The sequence below is a fragment of the Haliotis cracherodii genome, unplaced genomic scaffold, assembly GCF_022045235.1.
Source record: "Haliotis cracherodii isolate W230 unplaced genomic scaffold, xgHalCrac1.p SCAF_7, whole genome shotgun sequence".
NCBI classification, from domain to species: Eukaryota; Metazoa; Mollusca; class Gastropoda; order Lepetellida; family Haliotidae; genus Haliotis; species Haliotis cracherodii.
Window position 1 is genome coordinate 1,925,508 of NW_027266330.1, and position 19,932 is coordinate 1,945,439.

The 19,932-nt window shown below is 40.6% G+C and overlaps 1 pseudogene; it reads left to right on the forward strand.

Annotated features, from left to right (window-relative positions):
* Window positions 1–733: 733 nt before the first annotated feature.
* On the forward strand, window positions 734–18,752 carry LOC139448327 (cell death abnormality protein 1-like; annotated as a pseudogene).
* The last annotated feature ends 1,180 nt before the right edge of the window (window positions 18,753–19,932 follow it).

Below are 19,932 nucleotides of genomic sequence, written 5' to 3' on the forward strand. Positions count from 1 at the left end.
CTGCTACAGCGTCTGCATCATTTTGTTCTTGCTGTGTTGTATTTCAATCCAGAATATATTTTCTCCGTGTACGGTTTCTTTATGTGGCTAGTATAGCTAGCCTGAGAGGGCAAGTGTACTAGGGAACTTAACTAGACTGAGAGCATAAGTGTGAAGTTCAACAACAACAAAAAACGCAAGGTAATTAGATGGCCGTCAAGATCCACCCAGGAGTGCGACACCTTCGTTAACCTGGAGGAAAACACAGTCACTTTGCTTGTTTTCGTCTTTTTCCAGAAGGGGTGATACAGAGATAAAGGCAATGCTGGACAGGGGCCTGTTGATCCTTCTACTACAGGGTAAGTTTATGTTGTTTGACTTGGATATTGGCAGCAGCATACAGTTGAACCGATGAGGACCATGATAGTGTTGAAGATAGCATTGCTCATATCTTAGGACTTGATGGCATCGATGTATTATTCAACAAAGTGGACACGGAGAGACATTCATGTGATAAAGTGGTTAATCATTCAGGAAAAGTTCTACTTGAGTGGTGTTCTGTGCTCAACCTGTTTATAACGACTGGTCGCTATGTAGCTGATGCGAGTACCGGTGACTTTACTTTCATTGTTTGGTAAAAGTGTTATCGACAATGTGATGTGTTCACCCATGCTGTCTACGGTTTGCGTTGATTTTCATGTCATATCTAGAGCAGACATTTACCAATAACTTCATTTCAAACCTGGGAAGCTGGACTCGCACTTGCAGGACGATGGATGCGGCACGTGAACCAGCGGATGACTACCGGTATGTGTGTGACGTAAATAAAGCTGACTTGCTCTGGCATAACCTGCTTGCAGATTATGGCTTTTCCTTGTTTTAAGAATGTCAACAATCTATGTCTGAAAGTGTGAGTGTTGCCATGGAAAAATTTAAAGATGCAATATGTAAGGCTGCAGACTGTGTGAAACATAGACGGGTCTGTGTGCACATAAATCTCAACAAAAGGACAAGTGTTACTTAAAGTGTTTAGATTGAATAAAGGTGATAGTAATTTGCAAGCGTATATAAAAACAGAAACTTATTTTCAGCTATTGTTCGAGACAAAAAAAGGATTCGTACTTGAATTTAATTAGAAATAGATTGTTGGATAATCTCAATATTAGTAAATCTTTTTGGTTTCCACTTAAGAGTTTTTCAGGTGCTTCACGTTCGGTTCGACCGTGTATTCCATTCCATTGCAGTGAATAGGTATGTGGATAAGGCTAACATGGACGATGTCAATGATGATCTCGGGGATATTACAGGAGATTTTGATGCATTTTGGATTCACCACTAACTCAAGAGGAGGTGGCAGCTGCTTTAGACAATCTCAAAACTTGAAAATCTCCCGGGTATGATAATATTATTGCTGAATTTTTTAAGCGTTAATCTGATATTTTATTACCGCTTCTTACTGTTTTATTAAATGGACTTTTTGAGGGTTATGTTTTCCCAGAATAGTGGTCGATCGGATTGATAGTGCCATTACATAGGAAGGGAGATCTAAACTCTTCATCTAATTATAGAGGTTAAACAATTTGAGTGTCTTCATGTATGTATATTTCAGTTTTGAACACTAGATCAAGATTTTGGTGTGATGCGTATGAAAAAGTTTTGGAATCGGAATCCGGTTTCCGGCAGGGTTACTCAGCCATGGACAATGTTTTCATATTAGTCTGTTGCTGGTCGTCTTTTGGGGGAAACAGAAAGGAAAATTATATGTTTTGTTTGTGGATTTTGCTAAAGGCTTTCATAAGGGAGTTTCGCCAACAATGTTGGGTTGTATCAAGTCTATTTATGAAAGTGTAAAATTGTGCGTTAAATTTGATACTTTTGTTTCAAATATGCTTGTCCGTAGCGTGGGAGTTCGTCAGAGATGTGTCTTAAGCCTCTTGCTGTTTTAATTGTTTTTTAATGATCTTTTTGATGAAGTAGAAAAAAATCCTGCTATCCTGGCATCCAGTTGCATTCATACTTGACTCTTTTATCAGACACTATTGGAGGTTTACAAAAACGAATTAACATGTTACAACAGTATAGTCAACAATATGACCTAACTGATATCTTAAAATGTCTGTCCAAACTTAGACCCCTGCCGGATGATGTTTTCTTCAAAGTTTTAGATAGTAAAGTGATATATATATATAAATGTAGTAGAGTTTAATTCTGCAGCTTGTAAATATGTATGTATTTTTAGTGTAGATAAGGTATTATGTCTTTTCTATTTCAGCTTGTTGATTCAACAGAGGGTTGTGTCATTTCCTGGTCTCTTATCTATCATTGGTTGTGTCCTTATCAGTATTTGCTACTGATAACTTTCTACTGTGTCAAAGGTCAATGGTTCAGTCTATTTTACTTCCAAGTGTGTTTTGTTCTATTGTTTGCTCGTCATTAGGTTTACCTGTTGTTGGCCAATTAGTATACCTTTCAATTCAAATCACTTTCTCACCTGCCATTGCTAATCTTATGCTGCACACACACATCTGCACTGCACAGCAAGTCATAATGGATTGAGCATCAAGTAGTCAAGGTTAGTAATCATAATTAATCTATATCAATCTAAACATTATGATTTCAATCATCAGTTTAAATCAAGTACATAAATAATAAAATAAGTTTTAAATAACTTGTAAACATAAACAAACGATAAGTTGAGTGAATGAGGTGAGTGTGCTGAGATTAGGGTCTGAATCATGAGTATTGCTTATCTATATATATTTTATATTTCAATCCATTGGTTATTTGGTATTTTGTGTATTTTGGTATTTGATGCATATTTGCTATTATTTAGTAAATCTGGTGTATTTCAAGACTTTGTACATATCTCTCTAGATGTATGTATGTATTTATTGATAGTTGTATGAATCAATGACTGAAGTTGTATTTCAGTGATGCATGTATATGTCATGATTATATATGTAATTTACAATATTATAATTAATATTGTATCTGTATTTAGGGTCATGTTACTGTCGAATGAGATGACTGGCAGAAGGCATGTTACACTCTCGTGTCACACACAGGGTATGTTTTGTATATAGTTTATCTATACAATATGTTCATGTTGTGCATTCATTATGCATAATATGATTATGTGATGATTTAATGATTTCCTCAGTGATGCGTTTAATAATGTGTAATTATATTGTCTTTGTATATGAAGGTACATCTGCACTGATTAGATATCGAGGCAGAAATATATTTGTGTATCTGCTGTAACGATGTAATGAGTTATTAAGAAGCAGATGTCTTCTTTATGCCTTGCTGAATAAACTGATATTCTCACAACCCCGAGGACTGTAATGTCTTGCGACTAAGGGTTACACATAAGGTCTACAACATTGGGGCCCCCAGGGAGGATTCAGCGGTTTTCCAGCGTCTCAACAGTGACCAACATAGACTTGATGATGTGTTGCTAGGTATATTTTTGTGATGTGCTTTATAAAGACAAAATGATATGTCAAATTGATATCAATTTATATAACTGATTTGATTTCCATCATTTATCAATTACTGGATAAGTGATTGACTTGTGACACAGTGGTTCGGTTTTCCATCCACTTTGACTGAGTCCATATCTACGTCCATCAGATGAATTGAAGATATCTCCAAGAATAGTATACTTTGTATAACTAGATCGACTTTCGCCATAAAGGCATTCAGATCATGTCGCCATAAAGGCACAGATTTACCACACGGTGTTGTTTACTTCCAGTGTTGTGTTCATTTCTATGATTACTTCTGTATTTATATTCTGTATAAAATTTATGTTTTGATATTTACATTTGTGTGACATATTTATATGCATACATTTATCCTTGTTTAAACACCAGCAATTATGAATATTTAATTGTGCTCTGTTTATAGTGTTTTTTGCATTTAGTTTTGATGCGCTAATTAGTCTATTTTTAGTCAGTTGAAGAATTTGAGTTGTCTGAGTGTGTATAAATATGATTAAACTTATTTCTAAATATTGCATCATCAAAACTTAGCAAAAACTTAGTATCATCCTTTTAACAAGCTTACTTAATTTAGTATATTATTCAATTCAGTATTTACACACTGCACTTTATAGCTGCTACGCTATACTAATTAATTTAATAACATCCAAAATCCCCTCATCAGCATTTAGTTGGGCTATTGTGCTTTTGGTTCTTGTATTCTGGTTTTTGTTTATATTTTGCATCAGGTCATAAGGTGTTCTGTTTATTTTTTGTTGCGTTTCTCGCATTTCTCTGATCGTATGTTGTGTGCTCGTGTTGTCGCGTTGTTGTCACGCAGTGTTGCATCGGCTTGACGTGATATTTTCGGGCAGAGCTGTCGAATTTGATGTTGCATTCCTTGTTTTTACATTGAATACAATATAAAACTTGTGTGTTTGAGTTATTCTTTTCTTATTCTGAATTTAATTGTGTTTATTACCTAATCTCTATTAGTTTATTGATGTGCACTTCAGGTAGTTTAGTTTAGTTTACATAGTTTAGATGTAAGTACTAACTTAGTTTAGTTTGAGTACTCAATTAAGGTTTCATTCTTAGTTTAGTACTAAGTCATTAGTTGCCACGTGGTATTAGTGTATTTTTCACTCACTTACAAGCATGTAAGCTTGTCACATTTTCCTCGCACACAAACAGTTAGTTTGTGCTGTTAGTCTATAACACTTATTACTTCTACCACAAACTCCGTCGTTTGTGCTGTTTACCATTCAACATATTATTTTTTTCTGTTAGTGCATTTCTACTTTGTGCTACGTTTTCACACAGTAGTTTGTCTTCGTAATTACACTGGTGAATCTACAAAATGGAACTCAGCAAAGACGAAATGAAAAAGATGATTGTTGCCTTTGAGAAGGCAGGATTGGAACCTAAAGCTGATACAGCGTAGGATTTCAAAGACTGGATCACTTCTGTCTCAGAACAGGAAGTTATAATTAAACAGGAAGTTGATCTTTGAGCTAGTGCTTCAGTGGATGATGTTGCTCCGACTGGTAGTACTACACAACAGAAGACTGTCAGTACTCACACATATCGCAGCTTCCCTAAACTTACAGTGTTTAGTTGGGAGCCAGGCAAGGATAGTGAATATGACCTTTTGCGATATGAGGTCGACTGCTTGCTTGAGGCCAAAACACACAGTAATGAGGGGATTCTACAAGCCATACGGAAATCCCTCAAGGGTGAAGCTGCTCTTTCAGCATTGAAGCTTGGTCACAAAGCTTCAATTACAGACATCCTATCCAAGTTGAAGAGTGCTTTTTGGACACTTCGGAGATGTTCAGTACTTATGTCCACATTTTACAGTGCCACTCAGAGGGATGGTGAAGATGCCACTGCTTGGAGCTGTTGTCTCGAGAGATTACCCTACCAGTTGGTTTGTCAGAAGTCTATATCCCATGTAGAGCAAGATGAGATGTTGAAGTCAAGGTTGTGGGATGGCTTGAATCCTACTCTTAAGGGACTAGCAGGCTACAAATATGAGTCTCTCAAGAATGTTGATGACCTTCGTCTATGCCTAAGAGAGTTGGGGTTTGACTTGCATCGTGGGACTATTCCTCAACTTAAAGGGAAGCAAGCCATGGTGAAGCAAGCGTCTTCTGAGAAGACAACAGAGCCTGACCACTATTCTGAACTTAAAGATATGTTGAAGAAAATGAAGTCGGAGATTACTGGCATAAAGGTTCATCAAACTCAAATGACGACACAGATCAATCAGCTTCAGTCAGGGCAACCAGATGTTAGGCCTAGAGGTCGTGGTAGATCAGGATATCGAGGTGCTTATGGTTCTACACAGGACACATCAGCGTCAGTGAATCAGTCTGAGAGTGCTTCTGGATCAGATATTCCTCCATCTCAAGAGAGTACACAGCAACGACCACTCCCTGTTTGTTGGAATTGTGGTTATCCTAGTCATCATTCATATGGTTGTGTGCCCGACAGCATCATCGCCGGAGACCTTGAAACTCCAACAGGCCTATGACTAGGGGGGGACTCCTAGGCCAAGATCTACGCCCCAGAGGACGACATGTCATGGACAAGCTTGTGGGTCATTCTAATGAGGTCGAGCTACAGGTTGAGGGTGTCACAACCAGAGGTTCACTTGACACTGAAGCGACAGTGTCTCTTGTGTCTCAGTCTTTTTATGATTCCTTCTTGAATCATTTACCAATTGAGCCTTTAGGTTGCATGTTGAATATCGAAAATGCTGTTGGTGATTCTTTGCCTTACATAGGTTTTGTTGAGGTTGGAGTCAGTTCCGGTGGTTGTGGTCTTGGTGATTGTGTCACTTCTTGTTTGCTTCTTGTTGTACCTGATACTAAGTACAACCATAAGGTACCTATTTTACTTGGCACCAATATCCTTTCACATTTGTTGGGTGAATGTACGTCTGCTTATAGTGTTCGTTTTCTTCAATGTGTTGACCTGTTTACTCCTTGGTATTTGACATTTCGGATTATGGTTGTTCAAGATAAGGAACTATCGAGGAATGGAGGAGTACTTGGCTACTTGAAGTCATCAGAGACAAGCAGAGTGATGATTCCACCCAACTCCCATGTCACTATTAAGGGACAACTATGCCATAGCGTACCATACCGTCAAGTATGTGCCCTTATACAAGCTACTCAAGACTCAGTGTTACCCAGGAATCTTGATGTTGCACCTACTCTATTGACCTATTATCACATCAAGCCATATGACATTGATGTACTTGTGTCAAATGTTACCTCTCAAACAGCTGTTGTACGTCCTAAGGATCTATTATGTGAGCTTCAGCCCATCTCCATAGAAGGAATGACACCAACTATGCCTTCAGATCCTGATACTTTGCTTGACCAGATAGAGTTAGACCGTGATGGACCTAAAGAAGATGAGATAGATCAAGGACTTCTTCAGTGCTTCAGTAATATATTCTCCAAAAGTGAAGATGATCTTGGTCACTCGTCACTTGTCCGCCAAAGGATAGACCTCGTAGACGACACACCTTTCAAACAACGGCATTGTCGTATTCCTCCTGGAATGTTTGAAGATGTAAAGCAACACTTGAATGACCTTTTGTCTGCTGGAGTGATAAGGCCCTCACACAGCCCTTGGGCATCAAACATTGTTCTGGTTAAGCGCAAGGATGGTCGTTTACGACTTTGTGTTGATTACCGTCAGTTAATTCAGAGAACAATACAGGACAGTTATGCATTACCCCGTATAGAAGAGCTTCTTGACAGCCTTGGTAGGATGAAATTTTACTCAGTGCTGGACATGAAAAGTGGATACTACCAGGTGGAGCTTGAGGAAGAACATAAACAGCGCACAGCATTTACTGTAGGCCCACTTGGGTTTTACGAGTGTAACGAATGCCTTTCGGTCTGTCCAATGCGCCCGCCACCTATCAGCGCCTCATGGAAAAGTGTTTGGAAGGTCTGCATCTCCGTATTTGTCTCATCTACCTGGATGACTTAATTATATTCTCCAAGACCTATGAGGAGCATGTGGAACGCCACAGAATAGTCTTCCAGCGTCTCCAGTGTGGCCTCAAACTTGCTACTAAGAAATGCAAGTTTTTCAAACGGAAGGTCAGGTATGTGGGATATATAGTGTCAGCTGAGGGACTTAAAGCAGACCAAGACAAGATCAAAATCAAGAACCAGCCTGTTCCCAAGAACCCTGAGGATGTTCGTCGTTTCCTGGGTTTCACAGGGTAGTACAGGAAATTTGTACAGAACTTTTGAAGGATTGCACGTCCTTTGTCGGCCTTGATGCCCTCCACACCACAGAGGAAGAGCAAGTCACGGAAGCATGTACCTCCAATTGACTGGCAGTGGGAAGAAGCACAGCAGGATTCTTTTGACAAGTTTAAGTCCTGTCTGTCAAGTCCTCCAGTTCTAGGATATCCAGACTTTTGTAAGCCCTTCGAGCTCCACACAGATGCAAGTGCTCAGGGATTAGGAGCTGTTATATACCAGGAGCAGAATGGGGTATCTAGAGTTATAGCCTACGCCAGTAGAGGACTCACACGCTCAGAACGGAACTATTCAGGTCACAAATTGGAATTTTTGTGCCTCAAGTGGAGTGTGATCGAAATATTCCATAACTACTTATATGGACACGAGTTTTTAGTCTTTACAGACAACAACCCACTTACGTATGTGTTAACTACTGCAAAGTTAGATGCCACAGGACACAGGTGGTTGGCTGGTTTATCCATGTACAACATCACCATCAAGTACAGACCTGGAAAGTCTAATGCGGATGCAGATTCCTTGTCAAGATTGCCAGTTTGCGAAGAAGTCAGCAGTGAAGTTGTTCACGCTATCTGTGGGAAAGTGCAGGTGTCCAACTTGGTCGAGACCATCCGTTTGTCTGTTGAAAGCATGTCCCAGGATGATGTTTCTATTGTTGTTGAACAATGTCGAACCAATGCCAAGGAGTGGAGTAAGACTCAGCGTAGAGACCCAGACTTGTTAGACATTATTGATTCTCTTGAATCAGGACGGAGATTGGACCGCAAGATGTACAGAGATAATCCTGTTATGACTGGTCTGCTCATGAACTCCGATCATCACAAGCTTATTGAGGGTGTTCTCTTCAAAGTTAATGTGACAGCAGATGGTACTCAGAAACAGATAGTTTTGCCTTCAAGATGTAGAATTGCTGCACTGCGTAGTTTGCATGATGACTCGGGACATCCTGGCAGAGACCGCACTTTATCTCTTTTAAGAGAGAGATTCTATTGGCCAGGCATGGCACAGGATGTTCAGAAACACCTAGAGTCCTATGACAGATGCTTAAAGAGGAAGGCGACCAATGACAAAGCACCACTAGTTAACATCGTGACCACACAGCCCCTAGAGCTGATATGCATTGACTTTTTGACTATCGAGGCATCCAAAGGAGGTCACCAGTATGTGTTAGTGGTCACCGACCACTTTACCAGTATGCACAGGCCTATTCATGTCGGAATACCTCAGCAAGAACAACAGCTGAACTATTCTTCAACCATTTTGTTGTACATTATGGTCTTCCACAGAGAATACATTCCGACAAGGGTGCCAACTTTGTAGGAAACCTCATGACTGAGTTGTGCAACCTTTTGCACATTGAAAAATTGTCCACTATCCCATACCACCCTATGGGTAATGGGATGTGCGAACGATTTAATAGGACTTTGTGTAACATGCTTGGTACTTTAGATCCTGAAGCAAAGAAAGACTTGAAGACACATGTTGGGCCATTAGTGCACGCCTACAACAGCACAAGGCATGAGTCCACTGGGTACTTGCCTTTTTATCTTATGTTTGACCGACACCCAAGGCTTCCAGTCGATGTTGCTTTCGGTCTTGACATACAGCCAAGCAAGCCAAGAACAACCTTACAGTATACAAAATCCTTGAAGGAAAGGTTGGACCAGGCCTACAAGTTGGCATCCCGAAAGGCAGATCAATCTCGTAGTCAGCAGAAGGATTTCTACGACAAACGTGTGAGAGCTGCAGTTCTGGATGTTGGCGATAGGGTGTTAGTACGAGTTGTGCCTTTTGAAGGACGTCATAAGATCCAGGACAAATGAGAAGGTGACTTTTATGTTGTGATCCATCAGCCTTACCCTGATGTACCTGTCTACACTGTCAGGAAGGAAAATGGACAAGGACGCACCAGGACCCTGCATAGAAATTTGTTACTTCCTGTGAGTTCTCTTCCACGTCAAGACGTCACACCCCTTAAGCCTGCACCAAGAACTAGTGTTCCTAGGCAAACAGTAGTTCCTAGAAGATCAAGGAGAATCCAAGGACAAGACCCAGATTCTGATGAAGATGAGGATGATGACTTCATACACTCCATCACAGCCGTCAGTGTCAACTTCTAGAGAAGTTGATAGGCCAACTGAGGTTAGAGTAGATGAAGATAGAGCTTCTACTTCAAGTGATCTGGATGTGGAAGAGCCTGCAGATTCTGTTCAGGAACAGGATCAAGAGACCGATGTGGATCAGGCTGAGGATCAGTCATCAAAATCTGCAACCTCAGACACAGCTTCTGTACCAATGGATGTCACTCCCGCAGTTCAAGATCTAGGTAGCTCCTAGACCAGTACCAGTTCCTAGACGCTCTACCCGAGAACGGAGAAAGCCTCAGTTGATGCAATCTGGAGATTACGTAATGTCTGCTATCACTGATGTTACAGAGGACTGGAGAAGTCGAGCTAATTATCTGCTTTCACTGATAGGTACAGGAGTTGTAAATGACGTCACAGCCAAGAGTATGCTTTTGTCCCTTATTTCCGGTCATGACAAATGATGAGGACATCATTTTGCCGAGGGGAGGAAGTATGTAGTAGGTGTTAATTCTGCAGCTTGTAAATATGTAAGTATTTTTAGTGTAGATAAGGTATTATGTCTTTTCTATTTCAGCTTGTTGATTCAACAGAGGGTTGTGTCATTTCCTGGTCTCTTATCTATCATTGGTTGTGTCCTTATCAGTATTTGCTACTGATAACTTTCTACTGTGTCAAAGGTCAATGGTTCAGTCTATTTTACTTCCAAGTGTGTTTTGTTCTATTGTTTGCTCGTCATTAGGTTTACCTGTTGTTGGCCAATTAGTATACCTTTCAATTCAAATCCCTTTCTCACCTGCCATTGCTAATCTTATGCTGCACACACACATCTGCACTGCACAGCAAGTCATAATGGATTGAGCATCAAGTAGTCAAGGTTAGTAATCATAATTAATCTATATCAATCTAAACATTATGATTTCAATCATCAGTTTAAATCAAGTACATAAATAATAAAATAAGTTTTAAATAACTTGTAAACATAAACAAACGATAAGTTGAGTGAATGAGGTGAGTGTGCTGAGATTAGGGTCTGATTCATGAGTATTGCTTATCTATACATATATTTTATATTTCAATCCATTGGTTATTTGGTATTTTGTGTATTTTGGTATTTGATGCATATTTGCTATTATTTAGTAAATCTGGTGTATTTCAAGACTTTGTACATATCTCTCTAGATGTATGCATGTATTTATTGATAGTTGTATGAATCAATGACTGAAGTTGTATTTCAGTGATGCATGTATATGTCATGATTATACATGTTATTTACAATATTATAATTAATATTGTATCTGTATTTAGGGTCATGTTACTGTCGAATGAGATGACTGGCAGAAGGCATGTTACACTCTCGTGTCACACACAGGGTATGTTTTGTATATAGTTTATCTATATAATATGTTCATGTTGTGCATTCATTATGCATAATATGATTATGTGATGATTTAATGATTTCCTCAGTTATGCGTTTAATAATGTGTAATTTTATTGTCTTTGTATATGAAGGTACATCTGCACTGATTAGATATCGAGGCAGAAATATATTTGTGTATCTGCTGTAACGATGTAATGAGTTATTAAGAAGCAGATCGATACCTTACATTCAATGTGTTATTGTACATTTATTCTGAAACAAGTGATAAATTGTGATTTTAAATTGTTTCAGGAGTGTCTTCTTTATGCCTTGCTGAATAAACTGATATTCTCACAACCCCGCAGACTGTAATCTCTTGCGACTAAGGGTTACACATAAGGTGTACAACATTGGGGCGCCCAGGGAGGATTCCGGATAGCGAGAGATTGATAGACATACGTGGTGTTTTACTCGTTGGCGTGTACCTCCAAGAGGACGGGGAGAATGTGGGTGTTGTGTTGGCAAAGCAATGATCAAAACGTTTCTTTCGGGAGAGATGGTTGGCCCTGAAAAGGACCGTTGGAAACTGGAAAACCGGAAACTATTGGAAACTTTTACGATGTACTTTGCTGGACCCACTGATTGTGAAATCATGTATGGAGCAGATGCATCGCCCCGAGGTGTTGGATACGCCACCCCATCGCATTGTATGACATGACACATCACTTGACCACTGTTGTAGCTTATGTATTTCAACATGTTGTTATGGCGGCAGACACTACATTCACGCTGTATGGTAGTGAGTTGTGTTTCTTTTCCATAGGAACAGGCCTTTTCCATGGGAGAGAAAGCACAACCGCTTTTCGACCAATCAGAGGGACGTACAGAGAGTGTGCGGCCTCTGATTGGTCGAAAACCCTAGCTTCTGATTGGTCAGATTTCGATCCACTTTCGGGAAGTGAACAGTGCATGGTACTCTCTCTGAACGCGTCTGTCTTTCCAGATAAAACGCCAACAGTCAACACAACGTTAGGAACATCATTAAAAAAATGTCTAGTCTCTGTACCCTAATGGGACCGTGTCTACAGGCAGACCTGTGCTTGTAGTGTAGAAGATGCGACGCTTGGTGCAGACAAAGCGGTAGTCTTTTGTGGTGGCTTGGGTCAGGAGATAGTTCCCTTGGTGAAGTCCTGCATGCATGATCCGATGAGGGTGATGCACCCTGATGATATCCCCAGACCGTTGTCCAACCATCAAGTCTTTCATGGTGTCAAAGTTGAGGTATTGTCAGGCTCTATAATTCAAGGTGACACCGCGACCTGCAAAAGGTCGCGTTGCGCGTTCAATCGAGTCTTGGGTGCATTAACTCATAGGCATAGTTTTTGGGACCTCCTGACACAAACGTCTTGATGGTGTTTCCGCCCAGCTCATCTGTTAAATCACCCAACGTAGCCCCCAGGGGTGGATTCATTTCCTCTGGGTGATGGACGTAAATGACACTGTCCGTGTCGAAGTACAAGACCCTGCGATCCAGCGGTTTGAGGATGCTGTACAGCTTGAGACGCGCCTGTTTGGTGATCCAAGCAGCCGCGGCGACATTGGAATTAGGATGTGGCGTGTGGTGTTCCATATGCTCGTTGATGACCATGACATCGTTGATTGTATTTCTTTTATTTCTCAACAGAGCAAAGTACTTGGCAGGATCGCTGATATATGCTGTCTGACCATAGCTCAAGCGCTGACCTCACTTGCCTCAGTGTAAATTAAGACAGGCCTTGCCAAGAGCGCGAAGTCCTGGGTTCTTCTTGATATTTGCCTTGTTCAGGGCGTTGCCTTCTTTCTTATAGAAGTCTTTGATGTAAGCATCGGGATAGGTACAACCCTCTGGGTATCCGCTTGCTTCGGTCTTCAACTTGAAAAAATGGTCGACATAACGGGCAAAGAGTCCCCCTTCCTGGGTCTCGGGGTCATACGTGTCAAAGGAGTCGAAATGCCAAGCTTCATAGATCTGAATCACTTTGTAGCCACACTGTTTCAAAGCTTCTTGGACTTCTAGGGTGGCGTACGTGCCCACCCAGGCCCTCTCTTCATCCGTGTGTTCCAGCAACGGTTTTTATCCCGAGGTTGTTGAGCACCAATTCTTACCTGGACTCATCTAAACTACAGGACAGATCATTAATTAGAGTTCTATGAAATTAACATATCTCCAAAACTTTCATTGTGTTCGGAGTAACTAAATTAGAGATGAACACCTTGTTCTATTCAAATGCAAGAAAAAATCTTCGTTGCCTAACAAATACTAGTCAAATATTTGTAAACAAGCACTTATTTGTATCTGCAACTAAACAGACTTAATCAAATCAGTGGCTCTGTTCATGAAATAAGCATTTCAACTGTGATTTCCCAAATATGCATTCTATGAGTGCTTCAAATGGCATAACTTTATTAATGCAATAGTCATTTTTAGATGTCTATTTTATATACTATATAAATAATCAACAGATAGTAATCGATTGTTCAAACTTCGGACACATCATTGTCATTGAACCAGGTTCTATAAGGCACACATGGAACAGTAGATGTTCAAGCTCAAGATGTTCATCTGTTCTCGTTTTCCCATGTAAGCAATCATGATTTTGCAAACTGTCGGAGGTTCTGGGGGTTGTTGCTGACGTGCCCGATTGGACCGACCTGGATGTGTGGGCAAAAGCTCTCACCCGTGTAACGTTGTGCCGTTAAATTGCCCAGAACTTGCAATCAGTTTGGTCTACCAGTGGGGGAGATGGCCCGTGAATGTGAATGTCCCGTGTTGTCCCGTGTCTGATAATGGTTCCACAGTCTTGTAATGGTGCTTGGTGCTTCGTGGCAAACCCTGGCTACAGCTGAAGTTGATTCTCCTGTTTGCAGTTGGTCAATGGCGTCGTTGCGGTTGGCTTCGCCAGTCGTGGCATGATTTCGCTGTTCACTGGCTGTAAGATTGTGGTGGCATGCAAATGAAAATCCAACAATTTTATAGCCCAATAAGTGATGTTGCACGTGCATGTCGTATTGGTGTGTTTCGGCGTCAGGCTCTCACGTGGTTGTGTCATTGCGATTTGTCCATCTTTTCACCAATTTCGGCAGTACCACATTTTTTCCACACAAATCAATCTCAATTCATGCAGAAATTACCAATTCATTTTTGTTTTGTATGGATGTCGGCAACACTCTTTCCGATATTTACGTTATTATTTTTACTTTTGCGTTTCATTTTTTGCAGTGTATATCTTTTATACATTTCTTTAAAATATTGTTAATACCAGATGCTGCTGTAACTATACCTATATTGCATTATGGACTGTACTGCCACAACCTAACTAAAAGTTGACATACTTATTGTATAGTATCTGTACTTTTGGCCACATGGCCTATTTGCTGAATAAACTTGTCTTGTCTGTCTAAACCTGGTATCCCCATGAGGGTTAATATTAAGAACATCAATTTGCAATTTACCTATGTATAGATATGAAATATTCATGCTGGTTTGTAGCATAGAAACTTCTATTGTTTATGGCTGCATATTGTTCTTGACGTTTAAATCATAACCTAACAGTCGGGTGAGCTACGGAGAAATGATGCCTTTCCACATATGTTGACATTCAGGCATTACATGTGTAACATTTGAAAGAGTAAACAAATGCATTGGTTGTTCCAACAAGAAATCCGAGATTACTTCTTTCTCTCTTTCAGTCGTAGGTGTATTGGGCCAGGAGTGTCCCGTTGGGAAATATGGAGAAGACTGTCATGTGAACTGCAGCCGAACCTGTGCCCCTTACTCCGGCCAGGATGTTCACTGTCACAGACGAAGTGGCAAGTGTTCTGAAGGATGCATCCCGGGCTGGTACGGTGATCGGTGCCAACTGTCCTGTAGCAGGAACTGTCAGCAGCACATCTGTAGTCAGCAGACTGGTCACTGTACCTTGGGTTGTAAAGGAAACAACATGGGGGATTTCTGTGAGACATCCATAGGTATGTACAGAGTGGGGTTCGGAATCACAAACTATTGTTCTGCGGCAACTTAACTGTCAAAATATGATCATTCATATTCTTTCTGTCATACACGCCATTGATGGGCAAAGCAAGATTTTATTGAAGATCACCTTATATACTTTGCCAAAACTGTTTGTTATGAACCTAGGACTTACAAGATCTCCTCTGAAACTATAATGTTTATGCAACTTTGAATTGATGCAAAATTTTATTTGCATTCTGCAACCAAACAGACTTAATCAAATCAGTGGCTCTGTTCATGAAATAAGCATTTAGCTCTGATTTCCCAAATATGCATTCTATGAGTGCTTCAAGTGGCATAACTTTATATACTCTGCAAGAAAAGAAATGCAATAGTCATTTTTAGATGTCTATTTTATATACTATATAAATAATCAACAGATAGTAATCGATTGTTCAGACTCCGCACACTTCATTGTCATTGAACCAGGTTCCATATGGCACAAATGGAACAGTAGATGTTCAAGCTTAAGGTCATCAGTTCTCGTTTTCCCATGTTAGCAATCATGCTTTTGCCAACTGTCGGAGGTTCTTGGGTTGTTGCTGACGTGTTCGATTGGGTTTTAATGTGGAGACCTGGAGGGCCATTGCAGGGCCTGGATGTTGCGATTCCGGAGAAAGACTGTTGTCAGTCTTGCCGTGTGGGCAAAATCTCCTACCCATGTAACGTTGTGCCGTTAAAATGCCCAGAACTTGCAATAAGTCTGGTCTACCAGTGGAGGAGATGGCCGCCCACATCATCACACTACCATCACCAAATCTGCCCACTTCCTGTATGCAGTTTCGTGCATAACATTCCCCGCGATGCCTATAAACATGGCGTCTACCATCTGCACGCCGAGGCATAAAATGTGAGTCGTCACTAAATCAAACTTGTCTACGTCACAATTGTGGCCATAATCTGTGAACTTGACACGACTGACGTTGCAGCCGACGATGCAGGCACGTCAAAATGACACATCGAAATGATCGTCTAGCACGAGTACTTTGAGCGCATAAACGGTTCCTCACGGTCTGAGCTGATATCCTACGCAATCCTGGTATTGCCGTAGTTGCAGAGGTGACCATTGTGGTTCCGTATGAATCTCTCCCGTGCTCTAGTTGAAATACATGATCGACCGGATCTGTGAATAACCCATGTTGTCTCGTGTCTGATAACGGTTCCACAGTCTTGTAATGGTGCTTGGTGCTTCGTGGCAAACCCTGGCTACAGCTGAAGTTGATTCTCCTGTTTGCAGTTGGTCAATGGCGTCGTTGCGGTTGGCTTCGCCAGTCGTGGCATGATTTCGCTGTTCACTGGCTGTAAGATTGTGGTGGCATGCAAATGAAAATCCAACAATTTTATAGCCCAATAAGTGATGTTGCACGTGCATGTCGTATTGGTGTGTTTCGGCGTCAGGCTCTCACGTGGTTGTGTCATTGCGATTTGTCCATCTTTTCACCAATTTCGGCAGTACCACATTTTTTCCACACAAATCAATCTCAATTCATGCAGAAATTTCCAATTCATTTTTGTTTTGTATGGATGTCGGCAACACTCTTTCCGATATTTACGTTATTATTTTTACTTTTGCGTTTCATTTTTGCAGTGTATATCTTTTATCCTTTTCTTTAAAATATTGTAAATACCAGATGCTGCTGTAACTATACCTATATTGCATTATGGACTGTACTGCCACAACTTAACTGAAAGTTGACATACTTATTGTATAGTATCTGTACTTTTGGCCACATGGCCTATTTGCTGAATAAACTTGTCTTGTCTGTCTAAACCTGGTATCCCCATGAGGGTTAATATTAAGAACATCAATTTGCAATTTACCTATGTATAGATATGAAATATTCATGCTGTTTTGTAGCATAGAAGCTTCTATTGCTTATGGCTGCATATTGTTCTTGACGTTTTAATCATAACCTAATAGTCGGGTGAGCTACGGAGAAATGACGCCTTTCCACATATGTTGACATTCAGGTATTACATGTGTAACATTTGAAAGAGTAAACAAATACATTGGGTATTCCAACAAGAAATCCGAAACTACTTCTTTCTCATTTCAGTAGTGAGTGTATTTGGCCAGGAGTGTGCCATTGGGAAATATGGAGAAAACTGTGAACAGAACTGCAGCCGTTACTGTGCCCCTTACTCCGGCCAGGATGTTCACTGTTACAGACGAAGTGGCAAGTGTTCTGAAGGATGCATCCCGGGCTGATACGGTGATCGGTGCCAACTGTCCTGTAGCAGGAACTGTCAGCAGCACATCTGTAGTCAGCAGACTGGTCACTGTACCTTGGGTTGTAAAGGAAACAACATGGGGGATTTCTGTGAGACATCCATAGGTATGTACAGAGTGGGGTTCGGAATCACAAACTATTGTTCTGCGGCAACTTAACTGTCAAAATATGGTCATTCATTTTATGCCTGACATATGTTCTGTCTTTCTGACTCAAAGCTTTCTGTCATTTATTTCACTGATTGGTAAAGCAAGGTTTTATTGAAGATCACCTTATATAACTATTTGTTATAAACTTAGGATGTTCGAGATCTACACTGAAACTTTAATGTTTATGCAACTTTAAATGGATGCATGGTCTCAGAAATGTGCAAAGAATTCTCAATTTTCCTATGCACATATGCAGTAACATTTGTTATTATCCAAATGGAAGAGATATGTTCTGAATGAAAGTTTCGACAATATCTCACCATTTTCCTGTAGTTTCATATGAGGCGCCACTTAGAAAAATGTACATTATGTGTCAGGCGTTCCTTATTGAGCCGAAGCCATTCAACTCAATAGGAAACCTTATGCTAACCCTAAGGAAACGTTTGTACCTGTATCTGTAGCTGACTCCTGCTAATATTCTACGTTTGTAGAAAACAGGATGACAGCAAGTTATATTTCAAGGGCAGCTAACTCTGTCAGTGACCTTCTTCCGGGGTGTGTTCGGGCGAGCTGTTTTCACTCTGTTGTATGGATATCTAAGATGAGGAAATTGCACACTGTCATAGCAAAATGAGTATATAACATATTGTCTTCAATATGTTAACACTTTGTCTTCAATTCGTCACTGTTACGGTTGATAATGCACAAGCATTATTTCGCACTCACTAAAACACTCAACAACAGTTTGGTGCAGATACTTCATGTGTTTTATATGTCTCCATTTTCCAAGCATGGCCTGTTACTCAGGTTAATTGAATCATGGTTCAAGGTTCAAGATGCCTGCTTTAGTGTGGTATCACTTTCTCAAAGGTGTTCTATCATACAGGCTAGCACTATTGAGACAAATGTATTATTTTACAGAAAGTGGTCCAAAACAAGGTGAAAACGAGACAGCACAAGAACCTGCCTCAACACCAGTGGCTGCAATACTTGTCCCTGTGTTCACCATACTCATCATCATCATCATCGGCACTGTGATTGTACTCGTCTTCAGACACAGAAAGTATGAATACATTTTACTCTAAGAAGGTTCACTGGTAGCACACACGGAAGTAAACAGTTAAAATACACAGTCGTAAAATCACAAGTAAAGAAAAACACTGCCACAAGTTTACCAAATGTTAACTAGATACTGCAAACAATACACATGCGACAACATACTGAGAAGCATTGCGAGATAGCCTAACACTTCCCGTCATAAACGGATTGTTTCCTAATTCACAAAAAATGGGCATTTCTAATGTCAAAGTGTATCGGTTCCTGCAGTGACATTGTTCCTTTGTACTATTTTCTCTGGATGAATTACTCCCTATACACTCGGGTTCAACCACGGATAGCAATTAGAACATTTCAAACGTATTTCCACAATAAAATATCCCCTACATAGTCAATGTAACACCACCTACCTATTATGTACCTGAAACCACCATATGAATAGAAACCCTCCAAAAGTGACATAGTGTTACCTGAGCTTACTTTCAGAGTCCTTTTCCCACCATGACCAAGTCGAGGCTGATTTCAAATCTCCCAGCCAGCCAGTCACAGCTCAGCACACATCCTCAGGCCACCCCAGGGGTCCATTTTAGGTTACAGATTGTATATCTTCACTTCGCCTCAACTATACCATGGGGATCCTTTCAGGGTTGCAAAACGTTCATTACACATGATTTGCCAAGAACCTTTCAATGATAAGATATTTATATTCTACTGCTCGAGGCCATAAACCATGGCTTGTGATGTGTGAACATTGCGTATGTTACATCCGTAGTTTCTAAGGGCTCAGTCACACATGCAGGATTTTTACTGCCGTCTAGGACTATTCACGATTAAAATTTGTCAAAAGTCTGATCAAGATCCTGTGATTCGTGGCGGGAAATTCACAAACAATCAGATATTGTTCAGGAAGCGTCCCGATTCAGCCGTCTCAAGCCAAATTCGTCCCAATTCTCACATTCTCAGTCCGAATCTGATCCGAATTGTATCTTCCGCATGGTAAAACACGACCGAATCTGTCCCGACAGCGTCCAGATTCTCCCGAATGCGATCCGACAGAGATCAGACAGTGACCGGACAGTGAACCGACAAAAACTGTTCGCATTCGGCAAGATCCTTACGCAATCTGGACTCAATCGACAAGAAACGGCAATGACTAATTCATGCCCGTTCATTACGACAGCGTCCTGATCCACAGGACGCCGTCCAGATAACACAGGACATTGTTACGATTTTGATCCGATACAGCAG